At 54.6% G+C, this 20387-nt stretch overlaps 1 protein-coding gene across 3 annotated transcripts in view; it reads right to left on the bottom strand.

Annotated features, from left to right (window-relative positions):
- SH3BP4 (SH3 domain binding protein 4) overlaps positions 1 to 15529 on the bottom strand; it is an 80938-nt gene extending 65409 nt beyond the window's left edge. The window contains exons 1-2 of one of the 3 annotated variants that reach the window (XM_041766917.1): positions 15346 to 15529; positions 3988 to 4131 (exon numbers count right to left, since the gene is read on the bottom strand). The gene's annotated coding sequence lies outside the window, so the exon portion shown is untranslated. Of the gene's footprint in view, positions 1 to 3987; positions 4147 to 15345 lie in introns of those variants that run through there. The other 2 variants (XM_041766916.1, XM_041766918.1) reach the window with 2 other exon arrangements.
- Positions 15530 to 20387: the final 4858 nt, after the last annotated feature.

Consider the following 20387-nt stretch of genomic DNA (forward strand, 5'->3'; position numbering starts at 1 on the left):
CTGTGTGTGTGTGTGTGAGACAAAGAGACAGACAGACAGGGGGGGGGGAGGGGAAACATTTAGCCTTAAGGCCTCAGAAGGAGATCCCACGGGGTAGAAGGCAGCAAAAGCAAGGATCACGGTTGTGTACAAACACACATCCCTTAGGGGACCACTGTGGACTCCTAGCGACTGGCCTGGAGGATGCAGGGCAGAGCAAGCTGAAGACAACTGCTCAGAGGCCAGCCTGCCAGGCCCCGTACGCACGCCACACAGAGAAGTCCAGGCTCACTCTGTGAAGCCAGGACAGCCTCAGAAGTCTGCAGGCCACATCGTGGTTTTGGTTCTTGGGAAAGATCAAAGGCCGCAGGAGAACCATGTCCAGCAGGCTGAAGCCACCGATGCCCGTGAAGGAATCAATGAATGAATGGATGGGAAGAAGGAGGCGGCGGCCTGGGTCACAGAGCCACACTGCTCACAGCTGACATCCGCACATGTGGGACGTGACATGACTGTGGAGTCCCACAGAAACCCACCAGCACACGCATCACATAACATCCCCAGTGCAGAGAAGTGGGGGGGTTGAGCCCTGGGGCGGATCATCCCCCGATGAAAGCATTAACCATACACAATCAAAACCACAGGCACGCAAGACTGCAAAACTCAACTAATTAGATATCCCCATGCAACAAAAATTGGGTACAGCAGACACAGAGACACACAAGTCAAACTTCTCAGCAAAAACCAGGCCCCAGGAAGGCGAGGGATGGGGATGGGGGGGCGGGAGCCTGGCCAAGTGTCTCCATGAGAACCAACCTCATGCACACCCTTAACACTCATCAGGTGACTCCAGCGGGCATGTTCTCCTTTACTGGCTCCCAAATCAAGGAGAAGGAGCTCACCAAGAGGGCTGAGAAGCAGACTCTTCAGATCAGGTGGTGACAAAACCAACGGGAACGCCATTACCCCAAAGGCGAACATTCCAGAAAGGAGGCTTTCAACCCAGTGAAAAGAATCGCTCACCCACGGCATGAAATCCGTCTAAAAAACTAAGACGGCCCATGAAGGGGGACAGCGGAGTATCAGAAAAAGGGGGGCCGGAAACGCTGAACACACACAAAAGAGGTTAAAAACTGTAAAGTGACAAACAGATCTGATTATCATGCGGAAGAAACGGTTAGCGGTAAGCCAGAGAGAAGGATGCTCCCCACAGTCATCTGGGGGAACGTGAGCCCAGCTCCCGAAATCCGATAGTCCCACGGATGGACCATATGGCACCCAACATAAAACACAACATCGTCGACGAGCTTAATTTAATCGACCTACATCAAACTTCCAGTCCTGGAGAAAATGCAATCGCCGTGCAAGTGTCCAAGGAATACTCGAAAACGCTGGAAGCATTCCTGAAGCCTTATCTGAGCCCTAAGGCGGTCACACCAGAAGTTAACTAGGAAACAAGGAGGAAGAAAGAGGGAAAAATGGAAAAGGAGAAAAACTAAATTCTTGAAAACCTCCTGGGTTAAAGAGGATATTAAAGTAAGAGCTAAAGACTCCTCCTCGGAAAGAGGGAGAAGAGCTCAGGGTCCTTCCTAACTGCTGGCTCTAGGCAGTCACCACGTGATGATTTCTGGGGGCGCCCCCCCCATGAAAACACAACTGTAACCACGCATCCCCATCTCCGTTCTACCGGTGCTGCCATTTCTGTTTAGTCCCTCTGGGTTCAAGTATTCTGGAACTTTCCATCAGTCATCACCTTCACCATAATGCGAACCTGAGTTCCAGACCTTCTGGGAGACCACAGACCTGGGGACGGGGTGGGGGGTGATCCTGCCCACCATTCATTCCATCAGCTGTGGCCCCCTTACGAAGGACTAGGTGGCCCTGGGTGTGGTTGCCCCCACCCCATGGAGGGAAGGCCCAGTGGGGCTTCTCCATGGGTAGCAGGAAAAGCGGAGGCGCCTTCACTGATCTGGGGGGGGGGGGTTCTCATATTGTATTAATTCTTAGTTCAATTCATAGAGGCTAATCAGGAAGGCACCACAAAATGGGAGATATTTGAGGGCAAACTTCTTGGGTATAAAGACGTATCTCTGAACATCTACCACTCAGAGTCGTCAGGATCCATGATTCCAGATTATCTCAAGCAAGAGGGCCATACGGTGCCCGATGTGGTGTACATCACGACAAATGACAGCTTCGATGGAAACAAGGGGCCCACCCTCCTGGCATTAGGGTCTCCTCCTCACCCCCATCCTCAAGCCTTGGCTCCTGCCGGTGGACTGGAATCATCGGACGACCCACGTGGCTGTCATCTGCCCATTCCCATCTCACCAGGGACCCCACCTTGCCTGCCTGCCCGTAGCATACCCCCCACACTGCTCCCTGGCCTGCTTTTCTGGTTAGCACCTGGTGCACCCCAGGGGTTTCCCTACCCCGGGAAGACCGGGCGCCCAGCATGGGGCACAGCAGTGTAGCCCTTGATAGCCTGGACTCCAATCTGGCTTCTGCACACACAACTCAGACAAGTCCCCTACCCACCTACCTGGTGGCTTAGCTGTCTGTCCCCTGTTCCATGAAGATGGTGAGAGTCCCTCCCCGCACGGGGTTGTAAGGGCAAAGAGTTTACAAGGCAAGGGCTGAAGCCATGGGATGGCACAGAGCAGATGTTAGGGATGTCTTAACTACTACTATTAACTAATTACTACTATTATAAGCATAACACATCTGTGTTAAACAAGAACGCCCAGGAAAAATCTGAAGAAGAGAGGGACTACATAAACACGATTTATTAGCAAAGGGGCATTCCATAGTTTGGGGGATTTTTTTAAGATTTTATTTATTTATTCATGAGCGACACAGAGAGAGAGGCAGAGACACAGGCGGAGGGAGAAGCAGCTCCCTGCAGGGACCCTGATGCAGGACTCGATCCCAGGACTCCAGGATCACGCCCTGAGCCAAAGGCAGGCGCTCAACTGCTGAGCCACCCAGGCGCCCCCATTCCACAGTTTTTTAATCCTTCTGTTCTCCAGTATAATTTAATTAAAGAGAGTGCTCCTCTTTTCTCTGCCAGGCGATCGATGTTCACATTGATTCCACACCAGGACTATTTGCCGTCGATGAAAATAACTTTGTTTCTGACGTTTCTGAGCATCCTTACGGTTCAAAGCAAGACACAGGAGTCAAAGATGCAGACGCGGCCCAGTTGGGATGCGGCCCTGTTGGCCCTAAGAGGGCAAATGAGACACCGGTGTCCAACACAGGCACCGCCTGGGAGAGAAGCGCGCGGCATGTGGCAGGTGGTCAAACTGAGTCAAGCCCGTGGCGGTGCTGACCCGAGAAGTGCTCACGAGCAAATGCCCTTTGCTGACACGTCCGGGGTGGAGTCACTTTCAATGATCTCAGCCCTTCCACAGCTGCCTAGTGGAAGGCCCGCGTTTGCGCTGGAGTATTCGGGGAAACCCATCGGTTAGCACCCAGGCACCAGCACCCCATAGAACTCTGGACTCCCTGGGTCTGGGGACACATTCATGAGCCTCGTGGCTTCGGTGTCTTCATGGGTAAGATGGGAACGATGCCACTGGCCCTCTGGGTTTCCACGAGGCTCAACCAGGCAAGAGGCCCCAGCGCAGTGGCTGCCTGCAGATGCTTACAGCACTAGCCTCTGGTTCTCCCCTTCTCTCCCCATTTTAAATGTACAGATGACTTGGTTTGGCCGAAGACGATGGAGGGGGCTGGGGGCGGACGGGTGGCGACACCTCCCATCCCCGCCCTCCAATTTTCACATCCAAACAGCTCTGATTTCTGGGCACTCCCTCCCGGGCCTGTCTGCGGGGCTCCCCAGAGCTGCCTATTTGCAATTCCCGGCAGTAAACTCTGAAGGCAAAGGACAACCGCAAACAACCTGACACATTCAAAGTCACACTCGCCCAGCGTCTTCCCATAGTGCCTAATTTACAGTCCTCTGCGAAGCCAGAAATCGGCATTTTTTGCCCCGCACGCCTCGCTCACCTGTTACTCCCGGCCAACGCCGCTCTGCCCTCGGGGATCGCTGCCTTTCTCTCCGTGCTCCCGCTCATCAAAATAAGCCGGCTTCTTCCCAGAAAAATAATCAGGCTCCCAATTTAGCACGCGGCCAATTTCTTGACAATTCCGCTAATGACAAAAAAAGCGGCGTTTATGACATCATGTTCCAGCTCTTAGATATGTTCTTTTAACCTTGAAAAAGAGTCATGGTTTTAGTCCGAGCACGCGGAGGACAGCTGGTTGTCCTCCCGGGGCCGAGGGCCGCCCTGCAGTTCCTCCCCAGGTAGAACCGGGATTAGCCCGGTCAGTGTGGGTTAAACGCAGAAATCCCGTGGATGGCCCGCAAAGCCGCCCAGTCCCCCGCCCGGTCCCCGCGGCTCCTGCAGCCCGAGAAGGGGGCCGTCGGGACGGGAAGGATGGCCCAGCCGGGGGGGCTTCAGGACCCGACCAGGAAAGCCAGGGACCATCCTGCCGTGGCCTGGGTGCACAGGTCAGAGAAACCCACCCCCGAGAGGTGCTCCCATCTATCTGGGGTCCCTCTAATGTTGCTTTCACTGGAAAACCTCCCCTTCTTAATACCTTTTCCTTTCTGGAATATTCGACTGCTGTGGCTCTCTTAATAATCTGACAGTTGGCTTGGTTTCCGGTGTCATTCTGTTAAACAAAGGTAACTCTGACACGGTGCAGAGCGGTCATTCAATCAGATGGTTTTATGAGACTCTCCTAGTAAGTCAGGAGGGAGAGGCAGCCCTGTGGGTCACAGGGTCACAGGAGCCTGGGGGGGGGGAGGGGCAGTGAGGAAGATGAAGGATGTGAGGAGGTGTCCAGGATGAGGGGCGGGTGTCAGAGCACCTCCCTGGCCCCTTTCAAGTCATGCCTACACTTTTTTTTTTTTAAGATGTTATTTATTTATTCATGAAAGACAGATTGAGAGAGAGGCAGAGACACAGGCAGAGAGAAGCAGGCTCCTGTGCCCGATATGGGACTCGATCCCAGGACCCCGGGATCACAACCTGAGCCAAAGGCTCAACCACTGAGCCACCCAGGCGCCCCTATGCCTACACGTCTAATTGAGTTTTTACAGTGTCTGAAAGTTCAAAGCTGAATGAAGCCCAGAAGGACTGTTCCGTCCGGCCACCTGCCCCTCACATCCCCGGCCAGGTGCTCCCAGAGAGCGGTCACCTCCTTTGGTACCTGGCACTCACCCAACCACCTGCTGCCCCCCGCCCCCTGCAGGAGCCTGCCCAATTCTTTCATCTCTCACTCAGTGGGGCTCCTGTAGGGGCCGACCCCCCCAGCCTGACCTCTCCTCCTGTGTACTGGTGGCCGCTGGCCTAGACAGAGGCCTTGCCCAGTGGTGTCTCCACCCCACCCCACCCCCTACCCCACCTGGAATACAGTGGGCTCAGTGTAAGTGAATGAGTCCAACAGCAGCTCATCACCAGGAGAAGAGGGCCAGGGACGGCATCCCAGAGAGTTACAAAAGGCTCAGCTCTCAGGCCCAATCTAGGGGCTCCCTGTGCCCCCTGAACTCCGTGACGTGGACCTGGCACCCGAAACCAACAACCGGAGTGAACGAGCCCTCCTCCATCCTTCCCGGCAGCCCCCAAAGTGCTGCCTCATGTTACAACAGGTGAGCGGTGACTCATGGGCGCGGCGCTGAGTGCCAAGACCAGAGGAGGCCGCCAGGCCCCTTTGCAAAGCCACGCTCAGGAGACGGGCCAAAATACATTCCACCCACCAGTCAGCTCTCCTCTCCTGCCAGGATGACGTCCTGTGACACCAGACCGCAGTCAGAAATCAAAATGATGGCCTCCCTGGTCCACTTTCTCCTCTTAATGAACCTGGCAGGTGTAAACCAAGTCGGGGGCGCTGCCCTGAGCTGGATCCAACAACTGCAGTCCACCTCGCCCGAGCGGATCAGAGAGGCCGCCCCACAGAGCACCGGTGACACCCAGAATGACGCGCCCCCGGGGGTGCTTTACAGTGACAGCTCGAGACGCTGACCGCAGGGAAGTCATCAGCCATTCGCTTCTAGGAGGGAGGGGGCCCTGAGGACCTCCCGACAGAAGCACCTCCCGTGTTCTAAGGCACACACATCCCCCCCACCCCCAACCCCGATGTGAATGTTTCTGAAGCCAGTGTCTAAGTGTACATCCTAAAACTGAGCTGTGCTCTTCCAACCCTACCCCAAAAGCTCACGCTGCTGAACATGAAGATTTGGACGGTCAGGAATCAAGCCCCACAAACAGGGTATGGGCAAGCCCAAGACTGGTCTCCAAGTTCGCCCAGTTGTACTCAACAGATGCAAAGACTCTTCCCGAGGTCACTGTGTCTGGAGACACTTTTCTGAGTAGCGATTACACATTCATTCAACTATTAATCTGATTAGAAGTTCTTCGTAGATTCTAAGCACCATGGCGATTTAAAAAAAAAAAAAACCCATTCAAAGGAAAAACTTCAAGATGTCCAGTGCAGTGCTATTTATAATTTCAGCTGTCTGTGAATAACGACTTGTTAAATAGGGTGCATCCCCGAACCATCTGACAGTCATTTGAGGATCCAAATCTGTGTTTACTGACGTGAAAATATGTCAACAATTTTAGGTAAAAAGCAGTGTTTAAAAAGCATGGCATCCGTTTGAAAGATATGTATTAAAAGAACTGCTACGCGTGGTGCACATAACACGTCCCCACTCTATGATCCTGGTTTTGCTTGGAAGTTTCTAGACTTACGTGTGACAACACTGGCACCTTTAATCCAGAAAGCACTTGTATTGAACACGACACGCTTCTCATCCCCAGCTCACGGTCAGGCCTTGGAACGCCCGGGTTCAGTGGCCCCTGGCGACTGGCTGCTGGTCCCCTGGTCCGTGCACACTGCCGGCCAGAACCACACTCCGGCTCAGGTGTGAGGCTGGGTCACAATCGGTTGACACTAACCCTTGCATTTCCTCCTGCTTCCAGAAATTTAAGGAATGGGGGAGCTAATCCTTATTTAGACATTTACCAATACTTTATGTCACTAGTGTGCACCTGTACACATTTCAAAGGTCAGACTGAACAGCTAAAAATATCAAAGCCCTGCACTCCTGTTTAATTCAGATGGTGAAACATCTCAGAAAACCTGTTTACTCAGTATTTAAGAAAAATCTGCAGTGCACACAAGATTCAAGAAGCCACAGTCACAACTCCCCAGGATTGGTGGGGGGACCAAAAGCCCAACACAGGAGGATGATGCAGTAAAACCCACATCTCCATGTTGACATCTCCCTGCTCCCCAGGAGGAAGCACCACCACAAAGCCGGGTCTCGAAGGAGTCCAAAAAGTGGTCCCATGTCAAAACTGAAGGTAACCAGAAGCCCAAGATTCAAACACAGACAGGTGTGTGGGATTGAGAAGCCCCAGATGTCCCCCGGGGCCACTGAGGACATCACTGCAGAAAGGAACTTATCGGATCCCCATCTCTGGAAACTTAGATTTCACCTATTTCTGTTCCCCAGCAGTGGCCTGGGTACCAAGAACGATGCTAAAAGAGCAAGATCCAGGGTTAGCCACTTAATTCTTATTAAGGATTTTCCTCGAAGCACATAGGGCCTTCGGTGGTGCAAATCGGACAATTTCATCATTGACTGATTGAAAGGGCCATTTACAGAAGGCTCCAGCACATGCCTGACACCGCGGGAAAGCCCAATAGATGCATCAAACCACAGAAAAATCCCCATGTGAAAAGCTGGGGATGAGCATCTCAAGGGTCTGCGTGCACACATCCCCAAATAGCACCTGACAGATTAGCATCTCAGTGTCCAAATGACCTGAAACTCAATTTCTCAAGCTCTTAAACTATTTATAAATAAAATACTGAGGGACACCTGGGTGCCTCAATGGTTGAGCATCTGCCTTTGGCTCAGGGCGTGATCCCGGGGTCCCGGGATCGAGTCCCACATTGGGCTCCCTGCATGGAGCCTGCTTCTCCCTCTGCCTGTGTCTCTGCCCCTCTCTGTGTCTCTCATGAATAAATAAATAATAAAATATTTAAAAATAAAGTGAAATAAAATAAATAAATAACAATGCCAAGTGAAGGAACTGACTAGGCTCCCTCCCAGAGAAAACGAACTCCTGGCGGCCCCTCCCCTCCTTCCCCAGGGCTGGCTGTGCCACATGCTGCTGCTGGGGTCACCAGCACCCCAGAACAGAGACCGTTCCTCGCACATCTGTCTCTGTGACCAACAGACCCTCTCCCTCAAATCACAGGGGGTTCTAATAAGCTACAAGCAAAATATGTGCGCTACAAAAGCCCCAAGGAGCTCATTTTTGACGTAGGGCCGGTGTCCCATCTCCTGTGACATCACCCCGAGTTGGCGTCCTCTGACAAAGGCCTGAGATGTGAGCAACGTGGGAAATTCTGGGCTCCTCGTCCAGCACCACGGAGGTAAAACATCCCCCAGCTGCCTACCAGCACAAAACCAGGACTCAGGAATAGGGCTTTCCTCCTGTACACGTCCTGAACACTGATTTCTGAAATTGTAAAGGGGAAAAAAAAAATCCCAATTTCCACCAGGGGTATCTGGGACGGGGGAGAAAGAGTGAGACCGGCCCAGAGGAGACAACCCTGTTTACGACTACCACCAGCCTCACCACCGTCGCCTGAGTGATTCTGGTCTTAGGCCCCGGGCCCGGCCCTCTATGTGAATTATTTATATGTGTTATATCAGCTCCAATAGTTATTTCCAGCGAAATTTCAACACAGTGCCCGTAAGTTCCATTCACACACAAAGGACACACGCAAATATCTGATACTCCTTCTCAAGGCTACGATTCTGGGGGCAACAGAAAATATCTGAGAGTCGGTGCATCTTTTAACAACATTCCGCTTACTACTTTTGTATCCAGAACCCATTAAAAATTCAAATCCTTTCAAAGCGCGCAGCGGCGTAAAAAGGGTAAACAGGTGGGGTGAGCCTAGCTGAATGAAACGTTAAATGTCAGAGTGACGGGGAGTGCCACTTGACAGCATTTGTGAGTAAGCTGATTACTATTCACAGGCCAGAATTCTTAAAAGCCAGAAATTACTTGTCACATATTGTGCGTCTTGAACTGTTAAGACGTCTAAGAAGAGACTGTTCATGCTGTCTCCGAATGGTCACACGACACGCTCACCTTGGGCAGCCCCGGTCGCCGCCTGTCCATTCGCTCATCCATGGGACGTGCTGTCTGGCACTGAGGATGTGGCCATCAGTAGAATGTAACCGGCGCCCAGCAGCGCCCGGCCTCGGGGGACAGCACATGCAGGAAGCAGCGGTCAGCTCCCGGCCTCGGGGGGCGCAGGAAAGGTTTCGGAAGAAGGGGCCTGAGCTGGGTCTTAGGGACCAACTTGTCCCCCCAGCCACAGAGCCCGAAAAGGCATTTGGGGAAGTCTTTTAACCTGTTCTTCGCCATGATAACCACCCACATCTGTCCCCTTCCTTCACAGGAACTGGGGCCACTCAGGCACTCACTGCCCTGCCCCACTGTGGGCTGGCCCCCCGCATCCCGGGCCCTCCGACCCCGCCCTGGGTCCCTCCTGTCTCGACACCATCAAATGACAGCCCTATTTCTTTCACCACTAACGTTTTTCTCAGTGGTCCATCTCCATGGTCTCTTTTATTCTAGAAGCTTCCAACCACCCCAATCACACAGTTCTGACAAGCCATGCCCAGTGGGCCACCCGTCTTCCCGCCGTTGCTTCTTTGATCAACCCCACAACTGTCCTGTCTGCGTGGGGCTCCCAACCCCCTTCCTCTACACCCCTACCTTCTCCTGCCTGCTTCAGGGACACGCACCCCAAATTTTCCCTCCTCCGGCTGCTTCTTCACTCCTCTTTGGCCTTCCCGCTCCAACCTCATGAGGTGAGCCAGAAGCGTGCTCCCAGGGCCCCCGGCTCATGCCCAGATCTCCAGACAGCTCTTCCACACCCATGGGCTCAACCCTAAGGAAAGGAGGCCCAAATCGGCCCACTGAAAGGGTTCTCGATCCTCCTCTGATCAGCAAGGGGGATCCTGCATGTGAACAACCCCAGGGACCGCACCCGGATCCTGCCTATGAACGACCCCAGGGACGCCTCCTTAAATTCTGCACCCCAGGGGCCTGGCATCCGTCTTCCTAGTGTCAGACCTGCTAAGGAGGCTGGCTCAGACATCGAAAGACACTCCCCGCCCCCCTGGCCACATGCTTGCTGCCTCCCAAGGAGCTCTCACATTTTAAAATAATTTTCCTGCTAATTGTAATAGAAAATAATCAGATTATGTGTGCAAGCGAGCTCAGACTTACAAAGCCCTTAACCAGCATGTTTCTCCTTCCTTCACTTGGGTGGTCCCGGGGAGCTCCTCTAGACTCTGGCTCTGTGCTTCATCCTCGGAGATCAGCTCATCAAACCCACGCAAGGAGCGATCTCTCCAAGGACAGAGCTCCAGGCTTCATCCTGAACCCCTTCTTCCACCAAGACCCTTCTCTGTTCTAGACCAGCAAGGGCAACTGAGGCAGTACAAGTGTGCTGCACACCACGCCTGGACAGAAAGGCCAATGGAGCAAGGTCTCCAACTGGCAACTGGAAAGATCTGGGCCTCTGCCTGCCTTCCCAACAACCTAGCCCTAAAAACCTTCCCTGGCCCCTCAGGGGAAAGTTGCAACTCATAGGGCCGACCGTGTCTAGTCCCAAACCACATCTCCTGTTTCCTGTCTACAGATTCCCCACCTCCGTGTCGAGCAACCCCGGATACATCTTAGAATGTGGATTCTCATGGGGAGTTTTTAGAAAGTGTCTATGTCTGGGCCCCTGCATCAGATATTTGCACTCCACGGAGGATCACGCTGGCAAAGGTGGATTTAAAAAAAAAAAAAATCTCCCCAGGTGATTTCAACATGTAGTATGTGCCGAAGCTGGCCAGATCAGGGCACCCAATGACACCCAACCCTCTCCCCACCCAGCTGCCAGGCAGACACGGTACCCACAGACGTTGGGCGACCGACTGGCCTATTCCGTAAGGAGGCCGGCTGGCGGCCGCAGGGCCAGAAAGGTGACCTGCAGGCAGCTCTCCCCGCTCATCGGTGGTTCAACACTCAGTGCTGCTGCCTGCACCAGCCCTGGGAGCTTCAAGTAGGCCTCAGTGGGGAGGTTTACACAGGACCTCGGAAACCAGCAGGTGCCACGGTCAAGGTCCGTGTTCGTTCCCTCCGAGCGGGTTTACCAGCAGATCACAGGTGCAGGGCCCCCTACGCTGAGAAGCCAGGGAAGGACCCTGTATTCCCTCCAGGCCTGGGGCCAGAGCAGGTTTCCGTGTTCCCACGGATGGGGCAGGGTTTCCCTCAGTCCCACAGACCGGGGAAGGAGGGAGAGGGAGTAGAGGAGATGATGAATCACAAGAATCTGGAACCACAGCAAGTCCTTCCACAGGAAGTATTCTTTTCAATTTGTTCAGAAGAGTGAGGCTAACAGGAACCAACGGGAAGTTTCTCCCGAGACTGAGCTTTTAATGAGCAGATAAGAATAATCTCATGAGTGTGTCATTTATTTGACTGTGAAGTGGAAGGTTGGAATCCTTATCTTACGCTTACTTGAGAGGCTTCCCGTAATCTTTCTCTTATTCTGGTGACCTCAGCTGCCCGGACAGACTTCCCAGCAGCTCCTGCAGGACTGAGCCCAACTGCAAAACCTCAAGGCTTCCCAAGGTACCAACCTTCACCCGGCAGACAGGGCGAGGACACAGCCCCCCCGGGGAGTGAAGGTGCAGACCTTACACGGGCTTTCAAGACTTCGTCGCCTTCGGAGTACCAGTTCTGAAACCACGGAAGGGAGGCAGGCAGCTGCTCCTCCCGTGCACCTGTCTTCATGCTACCCAACGCCTCCAGCTAGAGCACACTGGGCAATGCGAGCAGGAGCTCTGGGTTCAGGCAGGTGCAAGTTCGATTCCCTGCTCTAGCACTGCCTGGGCCGCTGTGCTGGGGGACTACTCACCTTCCCATAGCTTCCCTGGATAAAGGACCCCCTCGTGGTGTTTGTGAGGATCTTCAAGCGGGCACGCCAGGCCTGCTGCTTCGGAAGCCCTCAGCAAATGATACCCCTTTCTACCACAAAGACACCCCAAAATCTCAACTCAGATTAGGTGAACTCAGTACACCACTCTCCTTCCTGAAGTCCTACTGGCTTACTGATGGTTCGGTCCGAGCAGGCACAGGTCACCTGGCGGACAGGGCGGGGGCTGGTGCACTCCATGGAGTCAGCCCTCCCTCCTGGAGACACACCGCCCACCCCTTTATTTCTAAAATACCTTCTGCATTCTCCGGCCTTCGGAGGGCTGAATACTGACATCCTTTCCCTTAAGACGCTTGGCCAGATGGCATCAGGTGCTGTTATGTAACACACGGATGCCCCCAGGGCCCACTGAAAAGCAGGCTCAGGCTTCCTGAGAGATCCTGAATAAGGAACAGGATTGTTCCCTGGGTGTTTGGGGACCCGTGAATTATTTTTCTGTCACTCCCCCAGAGGGGGACAGCGGAATGTGGGGCCTCCATTGTGCCAATAGCTGGGAAGGCAGGAGGCCCGGAGCACGGGCTGAGTGTAAACAGTGGATGGATGGCCCTGGGCTCCCCTCCTGGCCAGGAGCGAGGCTGGCCCGCGCACTCTGGGTGAAGTCTGTGTAAGCTGTTTGGTGACCCTTCCCAGTGCCAGGGCGTCAGGCAAAGGCCTCAGGACAAAGAAGTCCTAGTGCCCATCTCCAGAGCCTTCGAAAATATCCCAGAGGCCTGCCTCCAATTCTCAGAAGAGAAATCTCAACACGGTCCAATTCAGGTGCTGAACTTGACAATAACAAAGCGAAGGAAAACCCACATGGCTGGCCCAAGGCCCACTTGCTAAAATAGCAGCTTCTACTCTGACAAAACAAGGCTGATACCTCCACCAGGGAGCATAGAGGTCTGCCTGGAGCCAGGCATGAGGTCAGCAGGGGTCGAACTTCTGGGCTCTTAACCCTGTTTTGGGCCAAGGAGCTGAGGGAAGCCAGGTGGCCTCCTCCCACAAGCAACGGGCTGGGATTGGAAGATTTAAATGCGGGCGTGGCCTCCCAGGACCCAAGGGTATAAACCCCATTCACATTAGCATTCCTTATCATCAGACGAGGAACCATTAGAATAAAGAGAAAAGTATTCACGCAGCCGCAGGAAAGTGCTTCCAGGCTGCTGGGTAACCAGAAGTCAAGTTAGCAAACAACAGCAAAGGAGAAAATCCAGGAAGACTCCCTCTTCCTCCCTCCACCGAGAAAATTAAGAGCATAATGCTAACTGGCAGAGAGCCCAGTTAAGGACACTTAGCAGCAACTTGTCCAGCCCCCTTTCTGGGTCCTTCTGGAAATCCCCCTGTGTTCTGAGCTGTGATCAGCCACTAGACCTTGGGCAGATCAAAGTGCTGGTGAGAGCGACGATAAAAAAAAAATGAAACTATCAAATGACAAACTGGAGCCCTGCAGACCTGCTACCGGGAGACTCTTCCACCAGGGTTTCTTCACCAGGGGAACAAAAGGCACCGTGTGCGCCTCTCCCCACGGCCGCCGTGCATACCTGAGGTCAATAAATAGTGTGAGTCCCTAGTAAATTGTTTTTAAAGGCCGCAGAGTGTGGTGCCCGAGTTCTAGAACAACAGGAAAAAAAATAAAGCGCACAGAAGCTTCTCAGGCACCGCAGATCTGAGCTGCTCATTGTTCATTTAGTAAACAAGTGAGCCCTAAGACAAATCCCTCGGAAGCCAGGTTTGTTCACTTTCTGAGTCCTCCCAGAACTAACTGTTCCCTCGAGGATCGGCATGGCCTTGGCATTCCGCAGATGGACGAGCATCGGGCCTGGGCAACAGTGGGACCTGCCCTCACGTCAGAGTCCCCTTCCCCTCTCCACGACCGCCCGCAGGCAGAGAGCAGAGGGGGAGGCCGACGGGGGAGTGCGGTCTGTCCCTCCAGGCCTCCCCCCACCCCTCCCGCCACCCTGTTTACTGGACGGAAGGCACAGAGCAGGGAACCAGGAACGTTCCTCAGGCTTCGCTGGACATTCCTGGAGTCTGTTTCCTGGTCAGGACGGCCAGGTAGGAGGCAGACTGTTTAATACGATGACGACAACAACGTGGAACAGCAAAATGCTCCCCAAGCCCCTTAAAGTACAGTCGCTGTCCATCCGAGGATGTCAAAACGCTTCACCAACCACCCATTAATGTTTATGGCGGCCTGAGAAGCAGATTGAGAATCATTACCTTCATTTTTACGAGGCAAGGAACGAAAACCACAGGGGAAGGTGGAGAGGCACCAGGCCAATGCAGTCTCACCCCATGTTCTGGGGGGACTGCTCCCTTCTCTGGGCATCTCAGGCCCACAGAAAGGGGACCGACCGGTGGCCCGCTGAGAAGGGAGCCAGGCCAATAAAGCTAAAAACTCCGGGGTCCAGAGACCACCACGCTTGGAAGGGCGGGGAGGGGAGAGTCGCACAAAGGGATTGCTTTGATTTCTCCCGCAAGAGAGGCTGCAGTTGTGACCTACTCATTCAATCTGCGAGACTGTGACCCCCAAGAATGTAAATATTAAAGGTCGGTTGGTAACGGGGGAGGGTGGGGGGGTCACGCACGGTTTCTGCTTTGCTGCTGCTTCTCTCTCGCGCGCTGTTACCACGCTTTCTACCCAAAGCACACACTGCTTTTGTGATCAAAAGTTACTGGAACTTATGGCTGATAAAGGGCGCGGTGCAAATCTGCTGCACTAACTTGCCAAGAGGGAGCGTGCAGAGGATGCAGCCCGGCGTCCCTTGCCACTGCTCGCGGATGGGGAGGCTCCGCCGGCCTGAGCGCACCCGGGAAGGGCCAGCGCTGCAGGAGCGGCCCCGGGCCAGGAGCCGCCACCAATCCGCAGCGCCGAGCGGGCTTCCCGGGAACCCTCCCCCGGAGCACAGCGAGCCTCTCCGCCCGCCGGCAGCCCGCGCGGGCAGCTCGCCGCCGCTCGCTCTCCGGCCGGCCCGGAGGGTGCACCCCGGGGGGTGCATTTCCACCCGAAAGCCCGGGACCTCCGAAGTTCAAATTTGCATTGTCACCAACAAGTTTAAGCCGGGACCGCGCGCCCCTCGGTGCGCCCCGGAACCGCGCGAGGGGGCGCCCCGGGGTCGCGTGCACCCGCAGGGCCTGCACCCGGGGGAGGGGGCTCCGGGATCCCCGGCCCGCCCCGGGCGTGACCTGGGCGCTCCCCCGCCCCCGGGGCGGCGGCCGAGCTCGGGCCCCCGGAGCCGCGAACTCGGGCGGCGGGGAACGCTCGGTGCGCACGAGGGGCCGCCGCCTGCCTACCTGGCTCGCATCGCGTCCCCGCCGGCTCCTGCGGCTCCGCTCGCGGGCTGGCAGCTCGGCCCGGCCGGGGGCGCGCGCGGCTCCGCGGGAATCTCCGCGCGAACCTCCGGCGGCGGCGGCGAGCGGCCGGGACCGCCGAGAGTGCCCCGAGCGCTCAGCCCGCGCCTCCGCGGGCGGAGGGTGGTCCCCGCGCCGGGGCGGGGCGCGCGGGGGCGGGGGGCGGGGACCCGGGCGGGAGGACGGGGCGGGGGGGTCTCCGCGCCGGGGTGGAGCTCGGGGGCCGGGCGGAGCCTGGGCCGAGGCCGCTGGGGAGACCGGGGGCGGGGGAGGGCGGGACCGGGAGGGGGCGCCGAGCGGAGCCTCGGGGGCGGGGCAAGCGCGGAAGGGGGCGTGGCCGATCCGGGCCGGCCCAGAGGCAGGGGCGGGGCGGGGGCGGGGGGAGATGCCGCGGCCGGAGGGGGCGGGGAGGAGCCAAGGCGCCTGATAGGCTGAGACGGCGTGGAGATAAGTAGGGGGCGGGGGTAGCGCCGGGGGGCGGGGCTTCGCGGAGGCCGCCGACGGGCGGGGCGGGGCCGGGGGAAATGTGGACAATTAGGGGGCGGGGCCGGGCCGTTGTTGCCCGGAGGCTGGGGGCGGGGCGAGCGCGCAGGGGGCGTGGCCGAGCCGGGACCACCCGGAGGCTGGAGCGGGGTGTGGCTTGCAGGGGGCGGGGCGAGCGCGCAGGGGGCGTGGCTTCAGGGGCGGGGCGCTGGCTCAGGGGGCGTGGCCGAGCTGGGGCCACCCAGAGGCCGGGGCGGGGCGAGCGCGCAGGGGCGAGGCCGGGCCCGGGAGCGAGCGCGCAGGCAGGGGGTGGCGCCGCGTCTGCAGGAGCCCGGGGCTGGGACCCCGCCTCGGTGCCTCCTCCTTTTCCTCCTCCAGGCGCCAGCCAGGGCGATGGGGTCCCGGCCGCCAGGCGCCCCCGGGGTCGTGGTCCCTGGAACCACGCAGATCGAGGTGCGGCAGCTTCCTCGTTACCTTTGGGTCGCGCTCCTGTGCTCCTCGCACCTCTTCTCTGGGAACTCCGGACGGGAACCCCGGGGTGAGGTGCGGCCCTGGGAGCGCCGGCCAGGTCGCGGAGGGCGGTGTGACACTCCTGCTTCTATCACACTTGTCAAGGACGGTGGAAGGAGGGCAGGTGCGGGGCCGCGGGGGCCAGCGCAAAGTTGGAAGTAAGGCGAGAAGAAAGGCGGTCACAGGCAACGTGACAAAGGAGGAGGACTTCCTGCTGAGCGGGGTGCAAGCGGCCTGCACAGCATCATAACCATTTACGCGCGGTCTAGCTTGTGTCCCCATGCCAGGCACCTCGTCAGCCCTCAGTAGATGCTCAATAAATGCTCAGTAAATCGAACAACCATTTACTGGGAGGCAAGCACTTTCCACGGAGTGATACACTTAATCCTCAAAAAATCCCGAACTCGGCTACTCTTTTAGTGCATTTCACACATGAATGGACTGAAGCTCCGAGGGCTGATTTGACAGCAAGAAAGTAGTAGAACCAGAATTTGACCTGAGGCCACTCTGGAGGTTGGGCTCTAACCACTTGGGGGGACTGCCAGCTGCCTGACTGCCAGCGGGTGGGCGTGGGGGTTCCCTCTGCAGGACTGAAGGCCCCCTACAGTGCAGGAACCTGGAGCAAGCATGGGGGGTCTTTCCTGGGACAAGAGCTCTCATTCATTGATCCAGGTCCAGAGCTAGACATCCCTGGAGTCGTTTCTCACCATTACCTAGCAAGGCAGATATCATCATTCTTCTCATTTTATAGGTGACTTTAGGCCTTATGGGTTGTATTATGATCTCACGGGGCATGTGAATCTAAATTCCCATGAGTGTTCCGAATCCCAAGCCTTTGCTGCTCCCTCTGTCTTGGAGATCTCCCTTTATCTAAGGAATTTGGTTTTCCTGATTTGCAGTCCGTGTTCTATTTTCAGGAGACAAAGGAAGATAGACATGGTTCAAGAAGGGTGGAATCCGTGTTCTGATTTAGGTGTAGGCGATTGAATTCCTGCAAATGGAATACATTTAGCCCTAGAAGGTGTGCTGCAGGCTTTGAAAGGAGGCAGTCACCCTGAAAGGGCACGTAGAGAAGCCTCAGAGAGGAAGAGGACGTCTAGGGGCATGATGGGGGCTCTCAATGGTAGAGGGACATTTGAGGAGCACTGACCCAGAAGCCAGCCTGCTAGGCTTCAAACTGGTGAGTTAGTTTACCTCTGTGACTCAGTTTCCTAAGTGAGTATGAAAATTCAGTGCTGTGTGTGAAGCATTTAGCAGATTAGTGCAGATTAGCATTCAATAAGTTGTAGCTACTGTTATTACCGCTATTCCAAATGACATCCTTACGTGTAAAAAAAATGTCTGTAATGCACTGGAAAAGACAGAGCAGTAGAAAATTAGAAAATAAGCAAAAGGTGTGAAAAGACAATGCCACAAATGGTCCAAAGCATGAAGAGCTCTTGCTAGTATGGGGAGCAAGAGCAACACACAAAAATAATAAAATACGAAAGCCAGAGTTCAGTCTGGGAGAAGCTGAGTTCATTGAGCGGTTAAGAAAGAGACAATAAAATCACAAAGAACAAAGTGCTGCAGACATGCAGGAGACAGTGTGTGAAAAAAAAAAAAAAAACAACAAATACCTGGGCATTTTGCCTGGGGGCCTACAGAGAGCCTGCCTGATGGTGTCCATACCTGTGCCAAGGTACTTGCTTTCATGGTGCTATCAGCATCTTTAGACCACCCCACATCCTAGGAGAGGAATTCTCAGAGGTCCGAATTTCTGAAGGCAGTGGCGGCAAAGGCGTGAACATACTACCCATGATGTCACTGCAATAGCTTGAATTGCCCTCGAGCCTTGTTGCTGGGTGTCAACATTACACGTTTCGGTGGAGGTTGTGTGCGGATCGTTCATCTTGCATGTTCTGGAGGGCAAGGAGGTCTCAAGGCGCTGCTTCCTGTTGAATGTATGCTTTCTCATTCCACCAGTTTTTATTACTTGCCCTTCCAAAGACAAAAAGAGAAGAAAAAAAACGTAAGATATTCATAACATTCAATTACTCGGTAAGCATTTCTAGTGGGAACACGCACAGCAAAATCAATAACTTGTTTTTTTTAGGTACAGAACTAATGCATGTTTGTTTCAAAGGATACAAATAATTAGAGAGGTGTGTGGTGGAACCAGGGGCATCAATCCCCAGTTTTATACCCTCTCCCAAGACTCCACAGCAAACGGCATGTTATCATGTGTCCGTTCAGACACTTTTCCTAAGCATTTACAGTGTGTCAGCCTGTTTGTACATGAATCTATCTTATCTGTGTGTACGTGTATCTTGTATGTGTTTGTACAGGTGTCTATCTCACATGTATGTCTGTATACATACACTCCCATACGTGGGGACACATGCTCACACGCATTGAGAGAGGCAGACTGGCTGTAATGGGCGCTGAACGAAGGCTGCCTGTGGTCCAACGCCATGTCTACCCCATGGCTGGGTGTGTCCTCTCTGACAGTGACAGCAATGCTTGCTAGAAAGAACTAAGTGAGACAATGCGCGCAGATTGCTCGGTGTGCTGCAGAAATCATCTAGATACATACACCATTGTCATTATTGCCTATACAGGCTTACAACTTGTTCTATGATTCACATAGAACATGAAAGAATTATCCTAGTTTTGCATCAGCTGTACGCAGAAATACCTTTTTTTCAAGCCACTGTAGTTATGGAGGGGGCAACCACGTGGCTCCAAGGGGAAAGGGTTGAAGGGACTGTCCCAGAATGTGAACTTCAAACTTTACAAAAGGAGGGTCACCTGCCAGGTTTCTCTCTGAGTGTGGGTTCCTTTATAAGGGCGTGCACTCTGTGTGCAGGAAAAATGCCATGTTAGGAGGTCTCTCATGTGTAGGAAGGTAAAATAGGCAGGTAGGTTAGAGGAAGGGAGTGGGATGGGTTTGGACTGCAGCATGCACCTCTGCTTTTCTTTTCTTTTTTTTTTTTTAATGGTTTTATTATTTATTCATAAGAGACGCAGAGAAAGAGGCAGAGACACAGGCAGAGGAAGAAGCAGGCTCCATGCAGGAAGCCTGAAACAGGACTCAATCCCAGGACCCCAGGATCAGGACCTGAGCCAAAGCAGACGTTCAAACCCTGAGCCGGCCAGGTGCCCCGCACCTCTGTTATTTTGACGAGCAATAGGTTAAGCTGGATGCATCCCAGCTGCCACCACTGAAGAGTCATGCCACGGGCTTTTCAAAATAGACACAGCAGGCCCAGAGATAGCAGCTCAAACGAGAAAGCTCCTTGCTGTCCTGAACTCTGCCAAAGCCTGCTCGTGTGATGGCAATGTGACCACCTGTAAAACACCCTTCCCAGGAGGGTGCAATGACTCTGAAATCACATGTAGACCCATCATGAGAGTATCTGTCTGTGGACCAGGGCATTCTCAACGAGGAGATAAAAAGAATACCGTTCTTTTGGTGAAGTGCGACATTAGTAATGACCCAAATGCCCATGATGAGAGCAAGATAGAATAAAAAGGTACAAGGCACAGCTACGGGAGAAAAGGAGAGCATAGAGCGTAGGGTAGCTTTTCAGTGGGCTCCATCAAACACAGTGAATCATCAACGTGCCTGGACGGAATTTCATTATTTGTCGTCTGTGACTCAGAATATAAAAACCGTAGCCTGGATAAATGCCTTCTGTGGATGTAAGTTGAGGGAGGAGGTGGGCCTTGCATGATACATAAGCCTAAGGAATGAGATTTGTGCATTTGAGAGGTATTTATTGACCGCTACTGTGTGCCAGGCCCTGACTCTATGAGGCAGGTAGAGATGGAATCGCCTCCACTGTCTTGGAGCCCAGAGCGCAGCGGTGATTTGAGGCAGGAGGGGGCCCTCCTGCTGGTGGTACGTGCTCAAAGGGCAAGCGCCAGGGTATGAGCAAGGAGACACCTGCCTTATGTACGGCAGCCAGGCAGCAGGAACAGCATATGTGAAGACTCCGAGGTCAGAAAAA

This window comes from Vulpes lagopus, chromosome 8 (assembly GCF_018345385.1).
Source record: "Vulpes lagopus strain Blue_001 chromosome 8, ASM1834538v1, whole genome shotgun sequence".
Lineage (NCBI taxonomy): Eukaryota > Metazoa > Chordata > Mammalia > Carnivora > Canidae > Vulpes > Vulpes lagopus.